Genomic DNA, 12,687 nt, shown 5'->3' with positions numbered 1-12,687 from the left:
CCAACTACAAAAGAAGATTTTTCTCAAGTCAAACTGAATTGCACCTTCCAAACTGAATTCTTCAGTTTTACACTCAACTCACAAAACCAAAAACACCCAACTAGGTCACTGCACTGCAAGAACAAAGATAGTATGTACACAGCATTAAAAACGAAAAACGTAAGCCACCTAAACACATGCTTTAATTCACTTTTCAGTAAGTATAACAGCACTAAGCCGTAATACAAGATCGCAAAACTGATAAAAACAGAAGTTTCCACACCAGAGATGAAAAAATCTCAAGCGACTTAATAGAATGCCATCCTCCTGCTGGAAATTTATCATTGAAGAAAATCAAATCCCAGACCTAAAATTTCACATACTACCAAATCTCCAGTCAGACACATGAATCTGGCGAAGCATTTGATAAGCTGCCACTAGTGAAGGCTGAGATGAGACACCAGTAGGAGACATGCACGGGGTAGAGATATGACGAAAACAGAGATAGAAGAGCATAATTTTAGAGTAGGAAGAGATTACTAACAATTATTAAATCTGCAACACCAGGACAAATATTAGAATGATAAAACATTTGGAAATACAAGAAAACACCATAATACAGGACAAATAAAACTATCTGATGCACAGAAGAATGAAAAATGAATGTCAACCATTAAAGGATCATTTGGGTTAATCCCTGTAAAATTTCTGCTACGAATTTCAGCACATCAGTCGGAAATGACATGCCTAAAATGCTGTAGGCATGAAGCAGTCACATGAGACCAAGATGCTCGCATTAGTTACGAACCAATTCTACCTCCAAAACATTTCACAAGAGTTTGACGCTGCACTCTACACAGTTCTGACCACCTGGCTTCCAAAAGATTTTTGAACGACACCTATGCAAGAAATGCTTCCAAGTCCACTTCACTGCAGAAGTGGAAACCAAGAGACCTGATCTTGCTTATGCTAACAAACCGAAAACCACACAAGGATATACTTGCCAGGTTTAAATATCAGAAGGGCAAACCAGGACTATGAACAAAATGTAAATTTATGCTCAAAATCAGAACATAGCAATTGGGTTCCTGAACAGCTTCCAGAAAACAGTATTAAAAGCAAAAAACCATAACTGTTTAAGTTGATACTAGACTTAGACTGCTTCCTGAAAGGAATCATATCATATGGTGCCTGCATCAGCAGTATAGCTAACCCAGTAACACAGACACCTTTTTTCACTGGTTTGATTAGTCCTTCTGCAAACTCAAAGCACTTCTATACTCCTCCTCATACAACTCAACCACTCAAAGTTATGTCACACATCCACTCTTTCCCTAAGCATCTGTTGCACAACACTCAGTAGTATCAGCTGTTTAAGCTCAGACAGATGAAATTGGAATCCACAGAATAGCAACAAACAGAACAAAAAATAATTTTATTAGGTTTGACAATTAAATTTTAAATACAAAAAAGCTTTATTTAAATACGGTTCTTAATTTAGATTCTCTTCTCTCTCTAGAAAAGGCTTTTCCTGAACAAACAATTAAGTGAAACTGTTATTCATTTTAAGCAGACACTACCCACAGAGCACTTTCACAAACATGTGCACACTCACCTTCTGGACAAAAAAAAAAAAATCATCTTACTGCTGTTTTTATGCACCTCATTCTCTGACTTCAGGGGGGAGGACGAGGGAGAGAAAAGAGAGAGAGGGGTAACATTTAAGGTAATACATAGTAAGGCTCTGTCTCAATCATATCTTACTCAGTTTCCAGCTTCTTCATGGTGCTCCAGTACCCAGTGCTCTACTCTTTAATCTCAAAAACTGGCACAACTCATAGCTTCCATTTCCTCAGATGAGATGAAGAAAAAAACCTCACAAATCCAGGAGAATACCCCTCTCCAGAGCACAAGCTACTTGTTTACCAAACCTACTACAAAAAAATCAGGCTATTAGCTTGGTTTGTAATCAACTTGCAACAACAATAAAGAAGTCCAGCTCAAAATAGGTTTAGGTGAGTTACACAGAAATAGGAAGGAGATCCTTACCTTTCTGACTTGCACCATTCAAAAGCCAGCTATACTCAGAGGACTGACTCACAGTCAAGAGTTAACTGGTAGATACTGCAGCACAAGGCAACACATTCTAGCACTGGTACACAGCTGCAAGCGGTAGCAGATCCTGGCCCTCACACAATGCAGGCATGCATCAAGCAGAAAGCAAGCAGTGCTGCAGGCAACAAATGGAGTAGGCCAAAAATGTGGACATGTGTACATGCTCTTCAAGTTTAGCTTGGAGTCTTAAGAGGTTCGGAGAGACAAAAGGTCTCTCCAGCAGAGTTTGAGCATTAAAAGATAAAATGTAAATTCACTACGTGAATACCTTAACTGAAGAAATTTCTGCTCACAAACTGCTTACAAATTACCAGGTTCCCAGAGCTTCTTTCTTCAGAGATCATCTACAAGCCTCTATTCCATTTTGTAGTTCTTCAGAAAGGACATTGCACATGAGAGCGTTTTATTCCTCTGGAGCTAGCTATTATTTTACAATTGCTGTCAGAACAGATGGAACATCTGAAGTTATGACGTATGGTTTGTTTTTCCTCTCATACGCCAAAAGAGTAAGCATTAGGGAACCAAATTATTTTAGCGCAGAAAGTACACTGTGTATAACAAGGTTTTACCCTCCTGTCTCCCTCTCCAGAACAGAAGACTACCAACAGTTTAGCCTGTTTGAGCAACATTTCTTCAAATATCTGAAGAAAAATATCCAAGCTTGCTCGGTCAGGAACTGGAAGAGGATCCCTCCTCATCCCAAACACACAAAACAGAAGAAATCATAACCTAGAGACATTTTTGAAAGATGGGAACTACTGATAGTTACTTCAGTGAATAAGTAGTAAAAAGAGGGCAAAGACAATAAATGCGAATGATTTAAACTAGAAGCAGATACTTTTGATTAATTTGGTAGTTCTATAAGATGATAATCTTTCCACAATTGGCTTTTTCAAGACCTCCACTACAAGGCCATGTAGTTATATCAGTTTGGTTTGCCAACAAGAGCAGTAAATGACTGATGTCCTGTTGACAAACTGATGCTCAGTTTGCAAAATATTTTTGTTACACATTAGAGGTGAAGGCACAGTACCAGTGGAACTAGCAAAGGTAGAATACATCTGTGGACAACATTATGAACAGAGAAGTCACATGTAAGAGCCTGTAACAGTGGAGCACTGAATGCTGCAAGCATGAGCTTCAGGATCCAAATATTCTTTTCAGAGGTACTCAGATCCACAGTTTTGGTTTGTTTCTGGATAATGGAAACAATACATGAAAAGGGAAGAATTACTATAGACCATGCATCTGCAAAAATATCACAACATGCTCATGGCGAAAAGTGTCTAGAAGCTGTCTTTTATATTCTTAGTTTTAATTTTTGTTTGTTTGTTCTAATTAAGGCAATACTAAAAATTCCAGCAGAAGACAAACTTGCAGAAAATCATTGTAACAATCTACAAACAGATCCATGTGGGTGGCACACCTTGTCTCAGAATATAAAGAGTACTTCATAGGAAAAAGATTTGGGAAAAATATTTAAATAAAATTTTATGCGCAATCACACACTTGCAAGTTCTGAAACAGAGATGACAACTGACAGCACGAGCTTTGTTGCTGTCAATAGGCCACAGGAACTCTGGCACCAACAATCACAACAACTCATGCACCAAAAGCACATCTAAAAACACAGCGATGAAAACTGAGACCAAGGATCTAGACCCAATATTCCGTGTAAACCTACGCATTACACGTGGATGTAAAGAAAACCCAAATATCCACACAACTCATTGAATAATATTCTGTAGGCGTGAAGTGCTAGAGGCAAAATTGTGAACAGTCAAATCAAAACCAAGATGATCAAACCATTCTAGGACCGTGAGAGATGACCGAGTACCAACTGTTGCTGAGTAACAGCCTCCAAATCCACAGAATTAAACACTTGGCACACACACCTGCTTCAATTGCACGCTTTCTTTGTAGGCTAAGACAAAAAAGATGTACATTTAGGGAAAAGAAGGCAAAACTCCTCCCACATTGAATGTCTGACTTTCTCATTCAGGAAGAAGATACTGTTGAGAGAACTTTCTACTTTTTTTTTTTATAAAGCCATTAATAGATAATGAGGATCTTTCCTGAACACGACACACAATATCTTAGTCTGTTTTAAAATTCAGCTTTCAGAGAGATGAATTCAATCTTTATCAGTAACACCTGTGATGACAACATTTCAATAATGTTCTCTATAATTATTCTTTTTTTTAACATCATGCATCAATATAGAAGTTTGCACTGTTGCTATAGAAATGGTGCTAACAGGAAAAAATCTAAGAGCATATTAATTGCCTATATTTGGTATGATGACTATTATGTGGAACTACAATAGACATTTAGGGAAGAGAGCTGTATTTTCTGCCCATGCCACTATTCCCTGCATTCATTTATGGAAGTGCGTCAAGCTCAGAGCATACAACTTCTACACGCAAACAACACACAAACCAGTTACATATCCATCCAAGCATCCACATCTTTGTCACATTTCTAACTGCCTTTGGAGGAAGCTCAGTAAATCAGGCAATTGATGAGAGAGCTGGCAAAGACTCAAATACCAATAGTTTCATATTAAATACTTCACCTAAGATCAGTCAGTAACTGCTGACCACCAAAGCATCTGCCTAATAAAACATGATACAGAAACAGAGCAAATCCAAGTTAATTCACACAAATCCAGGACTTCAACAAACTAAATGGACGTTGGAACCTTGCTTTAAGTGTTCAAGAACAAACAGATAAACCCACAGAGGATTTGTCAGCTGGCCCAAGCAGATGTCAATGACCTACTCAAAGCCCCTGAAACTGGAGACCAAGCATATGTTTGCTTCAACTGAAATAATTTAAAGTGAACATTTTCATGAAGGAGGACAGTACATTTTGAAGATCGTATCGGACTTTTTTCTTTTTATCAAAACAGAAAATTACAGTAGATTGTAGGGAAATCTTGTCTCTTTATATACTCAAGGCAGGTAGGAATTTATCTGAAGGCCTGAAATTCTGGTATATTCACCTTACTTCTTGTGCACTAACACCAGCTGAATCACTAGAAAACTGAAACGATTTCAGGTAAATTGACAGCATAAACAAAGAGCCTGCTGGAGCTATTTCTAAGCCATTTAACTACATTATTGATGAAAGGATCTGCTCTAAAGAAGGAATGACATAATAAATATCTACAGTTTGTAGAACTTATGTACCTTATACAGAACACACCCTTTTCCAGAAGACATCAAAAAGATGCTGAAACGTAGCAAAAGCATTAATTTGAAGAGCATAGCTGGCAAAGCGTAAGAACCAACTATGCAAAAACACTTGTATACCTCTAATGGTAATAAAGGCAAACCTCAGATTCTTGTCGTAAAACAGGGAAAAAGACAAACTGCAGGGGAAAGATTAATGATAAAGTGCTTTACAGCACACATGACAACTTCAAACTAGCCAGGGACCAAGGAAATCAAGTAATTTCTCAAACTACTTCCTAAGTGGTAGAAGCATGCCATTTTGTTTGTGAGCTATGCTTCAAACAAGGAATGCAAAAGTCATTAACTGCTAAAAAGGTGCAGATATCCTTTTGCTCTGCACTGGATTTAGTGGCAATATAAGCAACAAGTCAGAAAAGGAGAACATAAACCTGGTCACAGTTTAGTGACATTAAAGTAGTAAAGGTGCAAGAGGCACATGTACACACAATGCTGACTGGCCTGTGTGGTTTGACAGGCACAGAAAGGCTGTAGACACTTGAGCCATGTGAGAATAGTTAAACATGTTCAAAGCAGGGACAAATATTTTCTTCCAGGTCTCACAGGAAGCATGGGAAATCCTGCAATTTTTATATACCTTTAAGAGCATGGCAACTGCTGACAGGATACCAGCATTTGCTGGTGTTTTCAGTATTTAGGAGTCAAGTTCAGCTCACTTTTCCCACAGACAAGGATTCCAGCATGCCTTTGATACGGTCTGTCAAGCAGGATTTTTAACATTATTCCAACACTATGAATTCAGCACAGTAAGTTCACAAGTGATATCCTACCCAAATTCTACTTCGATATTTGAGATACTCAGTGGATGACTAGATAATTACTACTGACACATATCCTTCAGCTTACAAAACACAGCTGTGTCCATTTCTGCCAAATCAATGGATACATGCATTAAAAACTGATTTAAGTGCAGATATGTGCAAGTCAAAAACTTGGGTCCAAGAGCAACAACAGAGAGATAGCCTGTACACAATACAACTTCAATAGATTTGGAAGAGAATGATGTTTTGAATTTAAATCTACTGCTTTACAGCAGATAACGCTATTGCTTCTTAAGGAAATCATACTGTTCAACAGTTCATTTAACTAAAAAGAGAACTACATTCATCTTTCTGTTCATCTTTTAACTGATAAAAAGTAAATCTAGGATGCTATAGTGCAAGCAAGTCCACGCCATGAGAAGCCAGGGTATCAAAACTAGAAATACAAAACCCATTATTATGAGACCATTCAGTGATGTTAACTGTATCTTTAAAAAGCTCACAGGGTGGCACCTTGCAAAAAAAGAAAAATCCATTATAAACTGCTACTTCAGTTAGTACTAACAGTTGAAATCTCTAATCTTAACATACTGATTAGAAAATGCTTTGCTTTCTTTTCCAGGATCACCAAAACCACCACAGTGCTAAAAAAAAAAAAGGAGTAGCGCGTATCTTGGGGAAATCACAATTAGAACAAAAGCAAAGATCCTCAGATCCTAAAACACCTACTAGGTAAGCTTTTCTGTTCTCTGGCAACTTCTGGCAGGTAACCTTGCAGGAGCTCTGTCCTAAATTTTGCACACAAGTCTTCCCCCCGCCCCCCCATTTCTACAGAAGGAGGATCTTCTGACCCAGACGAATCAATAGCACTGGCTTACTCTTAAGCAACAGGGATTAGCCATTCTGGACAAACCATGTAAGCTAATTCTTCACTTTATCTAAATGAAAATACAACGCTTCTTTGAGACCCTGGCATGTCCTGTATTGCCGCCTTAAGAGTTTCAGTTTTAAAAAAAAAATATTTCAGTCACTCAAACAAATACACAGCTTGGCCAAGACGAGCGTTTTTGCTGTCACACAAGATTCACCTTGAATAGGAGGAAAAACATGAAAAAAAGGCCATGACTAACAGAGAACTGAAAGGGTCTGAGGAACAGTTTCTAAGTATTTGGAACCAGTAGTCTAAGTTACAGTTTGGACAAGGATTTGATACCACTTCATCGTTATTGGCATTAAACCACCCTTGTCCTGGAGGTACAAGGAAATCTTGTCAACATGAGAAATATAAGTGGACCACGCACACCAAACAGGGAGTAGACTTGCTTGAAACAACAAAAAAGCCTCAGGGAAGAGAAAGCTGTGCTGGGAAACAAACCAAGCTGGGAGAGCTGGACAAGGGAACCCGGCTGCCAGCAGGACATTTTGTTGCCCTGCAGAGGCAGACCACAGCCCAGGGGCTGCCAGTTGGAGAACACTGTTGTGCGGAATCATGTGCTTTTAAATTCTGCACCGTTTAATTCCCCGATTATTTTGAGTTTAAGACAAGTTACCTTATCACTGCAATACTGCAGCAAGGAGTGAATTTGATTCCTGGCTCAGAAATTTGCAATTCCAGAAGGTACTCTTTGATGACATACAAGATATATTAAAACACTTCACACTGCAGTATTTTCAAATGGTTCTACTAATAAACTGTCTTAGCCATGTCCTGAGCAACAGTGTGGACTCGACGACCCCCAGGTGTTCCCCCTAAAGTGTTCTGATTCTCTAGTTTAGAGAAAACTCAAAAGGCATTAATGATCTAATTAAAACAGCATGTAAGTTCAGAGAGAGAAGCATATCCAAATATACTGATCAAGTTGAATCAAACCACACAGTCTACTTGATGTCTTGCTCTCTTGATGATGTGAATTTTATGCATATTTTGCAGACTCCAAAAACAGTGGATAAATACTATTAAAAAAGCTTGAGATCTGTTGAACATGTTTGAATCTCCTCTTATTTCCTTCTAGAAAGACCTGGTAAAATTTGGTTTCAAGCCTTCAACAGAAACATACAAAGAAAATCCTTTGTCACAGAATAGTGACAGAAAGCTATTTTTAAATGCATCACTTCAAGCAATCAACTTGTGGCATAGGTATGTTCTCCTAGGTAGGAAAAGCAGCACTGCGATGGATACTCAGCCCAGACAAAGATGTTATTCATGTGGCCTCTCCTCTCCAACATTAAGGACCACCAGAGGCAGATCACAGTCCATTTTGTCCTTCCTGAAAAACCAGGAGAGAAAAGCAAGACTGCCAAACGTGCATACACAGGTTCAGAGGTGAGAAAGCCTGGGGACTCCAGAATCAGAAATGAAGTGTACTGGTGATGGAAGAAATACCAAAGAAAAGATGCAACCTCTCAAGATGTCGTGAAATAGAGTCCAATACGCAAATAACAGCAAATCTGCTGGGTAGCATGGAGCGGCAGAAGCAGAGAGATGGAACACGTAAACCCCATCTGTACCCGCTTCTCCTAACCCTGCTATGTCTTTGACAAAAAGGTTTCATTGCGTTTTGATACTCGGTGATAGGGCAACATTTCATGGTGTAACCACTACAAGATGCAACTGATACTGCCCACGAGGATTTGGAAAGTCTGAACCGCAAATAATTTGGTGAAAGAAATGAATACATGGATAAACTTTTCATACGGTCAAAAAAAAACATTTTCACTAAATAAATTCAGATCTTCCAGTGTTGTATCAATGACAAGATCATCCATATTAGTGAATAATTAAAAAAAAAACCACACAAACACATAAACTATTAATTCATTTCCCCTTTCTATACTACCAGGAAGTGAGTTACCTCTTACTTGCTAAAACAATGGCTGAAAAAGCCAATACTTTGGCTGTACTTTGAAAATATTTTAATTTTTTTAATTAGTTTCATATTCAGTTTGCCAAATTGGGGAGATTCATTTTGGTGATGACTTATTTAAACATAAACGAGAGCCAGTCACATCATAAATAGAGTATTGGTACCTTACTGTTGAAACATCAATGCAGTCACTACCCACAGCATGGTTAGTGTGTTTATGGCAGGTAGTATACTTTTCAACAGCTTTATCACTTAAAAGCTACAATATTTTTATGAGCTACACAAACTTATTTTCCACTATCTCCAAGACAGAAAGAAAAAACACCTCAGCAAAAACAGCAAACGCAGCTACCAATTTAAATGCAACATTCATATAGTGACTTACACGATCTTTCTGATCTAAGAAGGTAGTTTTTTCACAAACATCAGAGCAGGGTTTTCCAGCTGAGTTGTGTGTTGCCAACAAACACGGTAAATCTGACAAAGCTATCAACAGCAGGCAGCAGAGCTGCTCTACCACAGAGACTGCCATAAGCCAGCTCCCTCACTGAGGAATGGAGCAACCACCACCAGTTCACTCTGGGACTTAATTGCGTGCTCAACCCAGCCCTACCCCTGAAATAGAACACAATTTGCAAATGGCATCTCCAACCTAGGCAATACCTCTTTTTCTCTTCCAAGATGCATTTTCTTATTTTGAGGATTGTTACATTAAAAAACATGAGTCTCCTCTGCATTACAGAAGATGTCAATTATGAATTCCGAAAGATTGCAGTTTTCTTCCTGTAAGCAAAGCACTTGTACCAACATTAGGAGAACCATAAATACAGAAAAAGCCGCAAAGAAATACTGATCAGCTAGTCTAATAAGATCATAGAAACACACCCTATTGCCCCAGGGAAAAAAAGAGATCCAATTCCATCAATGACCTGGAATGCAATAGGGAAAGACAACACCAGAGAAGAGAGACCAGCAACAAAAAGTTCAGTTGCTGAAGCCCATCACTTCTCCTCATCTTCCCTTCCTCACTCCGACAAGTAAAATCAAGAAGATATCCATGACATTCAGTACCAGTCCACACGGAAATCTGACACCTAAAAGCAACACGGAAACTGCAGCACATCCCAAGACAGGAAGGGAAGTCTGTCTTTTTTCCTGGTCCCTGGAGAGATCTCATTTGTGTCCATGTCCTTTAACTCCATTACTGCCCGATGCTGTTTTCCGCTTGAGACTATCACTTCATAGAAAGAGGGGAAGAAAGAGTACATAAAACCATGGATTTTTTTTGTAAGCCATGAAAATATGAGCTAGCTTTTTTTTAAAAAATAGGTACAGCTGAAATAATTAGAGCTCTCAACTTTTCTACAATATACCTTCGTTTACAAATAAGTGAGGGATTTAACAGAAGTTTTGTGGGTGCAACTTGGCAAGACATCTTTCATGTAAGCTACTTGCATTATTTAACAAACAAGCTTCCCTTTTTAGCAGTATCACTTAACATGGGCTAACTATACTTCTATGTCTAACTCAGCGTAACACAAACACGACACACCTCTGAATTATATTACTACGTAGGTCTGCACAACAGATTTCACATTTTCCTAAGCTATCTTTTATAAAAAGAATTTTTGGCCTCAGAAATAACCTTTCAATTAACATCTTCATTGTCTTATAACTAAGTTATAAAATTCAGATCAAGAATTATTCCTCAACAAATCTGTGTCAGAGTATACGCAAATGATTTGAGGCTAAGTCTAAATTTGCTTAAGAATTCATACTTATTCTGCATATATTCACTTTGGACTTACAACAAGCACATGCTGTAAGTGTACACGTCTGCTTCCACACCCCTGGGTGTTAGTTTTCTCCCACAGGCTAGTCAAATTGAACAAGGCAGGCAGATAATTTCACAGGACAAAAAAGCACCCAAGATTTTTCTTAAGTTTCTCTAGCTGTTCTGCCATAATGTTACCTGAAATACTTTAAAACTTTCCATTATGCATACAAAAAATAATTTGAGATCACACAACAACAATACGTGGATATTTCTTTTCCCTCTCCTAGTCATACGGCACTCATTATCAAAAAGAGAACAAACTAAAGCAGTTTTGACCATTGGTCTGTACCAGAAATTTTAGACAGCTCTTTAACAAACCAAAGTCCCTGAATGCTAGCTTATACACAGATTTGTATGAATATTTCTTTTAGGAGCAGTTAAATTACCTTATCTGAAACATGAACTAGGTCTTAATGAAGAAGCCTTTCCACCACTAAGCCAGCTTCAGAGAAGAGTCAAGATTGACTTTTCAGAAGTATTAAACACAAGTCACAGCACGAAATACAGTTTGAGTTCTGTCATCACACAGACCTTATCCACAAAAAAAAAGGTCAGCGAGTTAATTAAGTACAAGTGCAAGCCATTACATGCAGACATTGAGGAAGCCTATCTGCAAGCAAGTCCTAAAGCAGCCTATCTGCTTATGAATAGCTGCCCTTCTTCAAAGGTAAAGAAACACTACCTCAAAAGCAGTTTTTCCACTTCATCAATATGCCTTCAACATGCCTTCAACTCTATAAAAACATTGTGCATCTGGCACCCACCTCAAGTGAAAACACTATCAAGCTTGCCTTTTTGTTTGCTCTCCTAACTACAACTTGGTTAACATCATTTTCATCTCCAAATTCCTTTAGTGTTCTGGGTGGACACTTTTAACGCTTTAATGGATATTGCCAGTAGAGCTGAACAATTTCCACAAATAAAATAGCCTTCTGTCAGCATAGCTAGATCTACACAAGGCTATAAAAAAGAAAAAACTCAAAGAATCACATCCCTGACAAATATCTCAAGTTTCAGGCTGCTCACTGTTCGCCACATTCCTGGTTCTCAGAAGCACAGGGTTAGTGTGTAGCTAAGAAGAAATCTTGCTAAGCCTTCAGTAATTTTGCATTCTGAGCTCCAGAAGATACCTGAAGATCACCTCAACTGCACGGAAGGACTGAACTACCCTTCTTATACTCCATTCCAAAATGTCTGTTGGCATATTTCCATAAAAGTTTGATTAATAAGACTATCAAAATTATTTAAAGGCACTTACCAGACAAGCCTGACAACTAACACCCAAACAGACTGGTCAATCTAAAAGCACATCACTATTACTCTAAAAATAAATGAGATAACTGCCACTGCTCAGGTATACTTACCAATAAAGCACATGGGGAAACTGGCTGGTAATCAAAGACAAGGCTGTTGGCAGAGTGGTCTGGACTTGATAGCCACAGCAGCACAGTTCAGGTGCCCTTTAACCACACAGGGAAAGTTAATTATGTGACAGAGGAGGAGAGGAAATACAATGAATATGAGTCATCCACTTAACCATATGCTTTATCAATACACCTCACGATACCAGAGTTACTAATTAGTGACAGCACAAAACAGTGATGCATTAATGGGAGAGAGAGCAGTCCAAATCTTTGGGGTATTTTTTCCTCTCATTGATTTAGCACTTCAAACAATTTACGTGCATTTTGAAATCCAAAGTGTACTACTAAGAAACTACGTAATGCTACCAGCACTCTAACACTTCACACAAGCTGATTTCAGATGCTTTTGGAATCCCCAAAATACTTTAGAGGCTCTAGACCAGACAAATGACTGTGTTACCATGTTTCCAGTAAGACCACCATCATTCCCAACTCACTCCACAAGCCTACTGT

The 12,687-nt window shown here is 38.4% G+C and overlaps 1 protein-coding gene across 1 annotated transcript in view; it reads right to left on the bottom strand.

The window, feature by feature from the left end:
* Positions 1–12,254, bottom strand: part of RALGPS2 (Ral GEF with PH domain and SH3 binding motif 2) — a 118,107-nt gene extending 105,853 nt beyond the window's left edge. The window contains exon 1 of the mRNA XM_009991230.2: positions 12,175–12,254. The gene's annotated coding sequence lies outside the window, so the exon portion shown is untranslated. The remainder of the gene's footprint in view (positions 1–12,174) is intronic.
* Between the last annotated feature and the right edge of the window lie 433 nt (positions 12,255–12,687).

The sequence above is a fragment of the Tauraco erythrolophus genome, chromosome 10, assembly GCF_009769465.1.
Source record: "Tauraco erythrolophus isolate bTauEry1 chromosome 10, bTauEry1.pri, whole genome shotgun sequence".
In the NCBI taxonomy this organism is placed as follows: domain Eukaryota; kingdom Metazoa; phylum Chordata; class Aves; order Musophagiformes; family Musophagidae; genus Tauraco; species Tauraco erythrolophus.
Note: the sequence above shows the minus strand (reverse complement) of the source record. Positions and strands in the feature narration are given on the sequence as shown.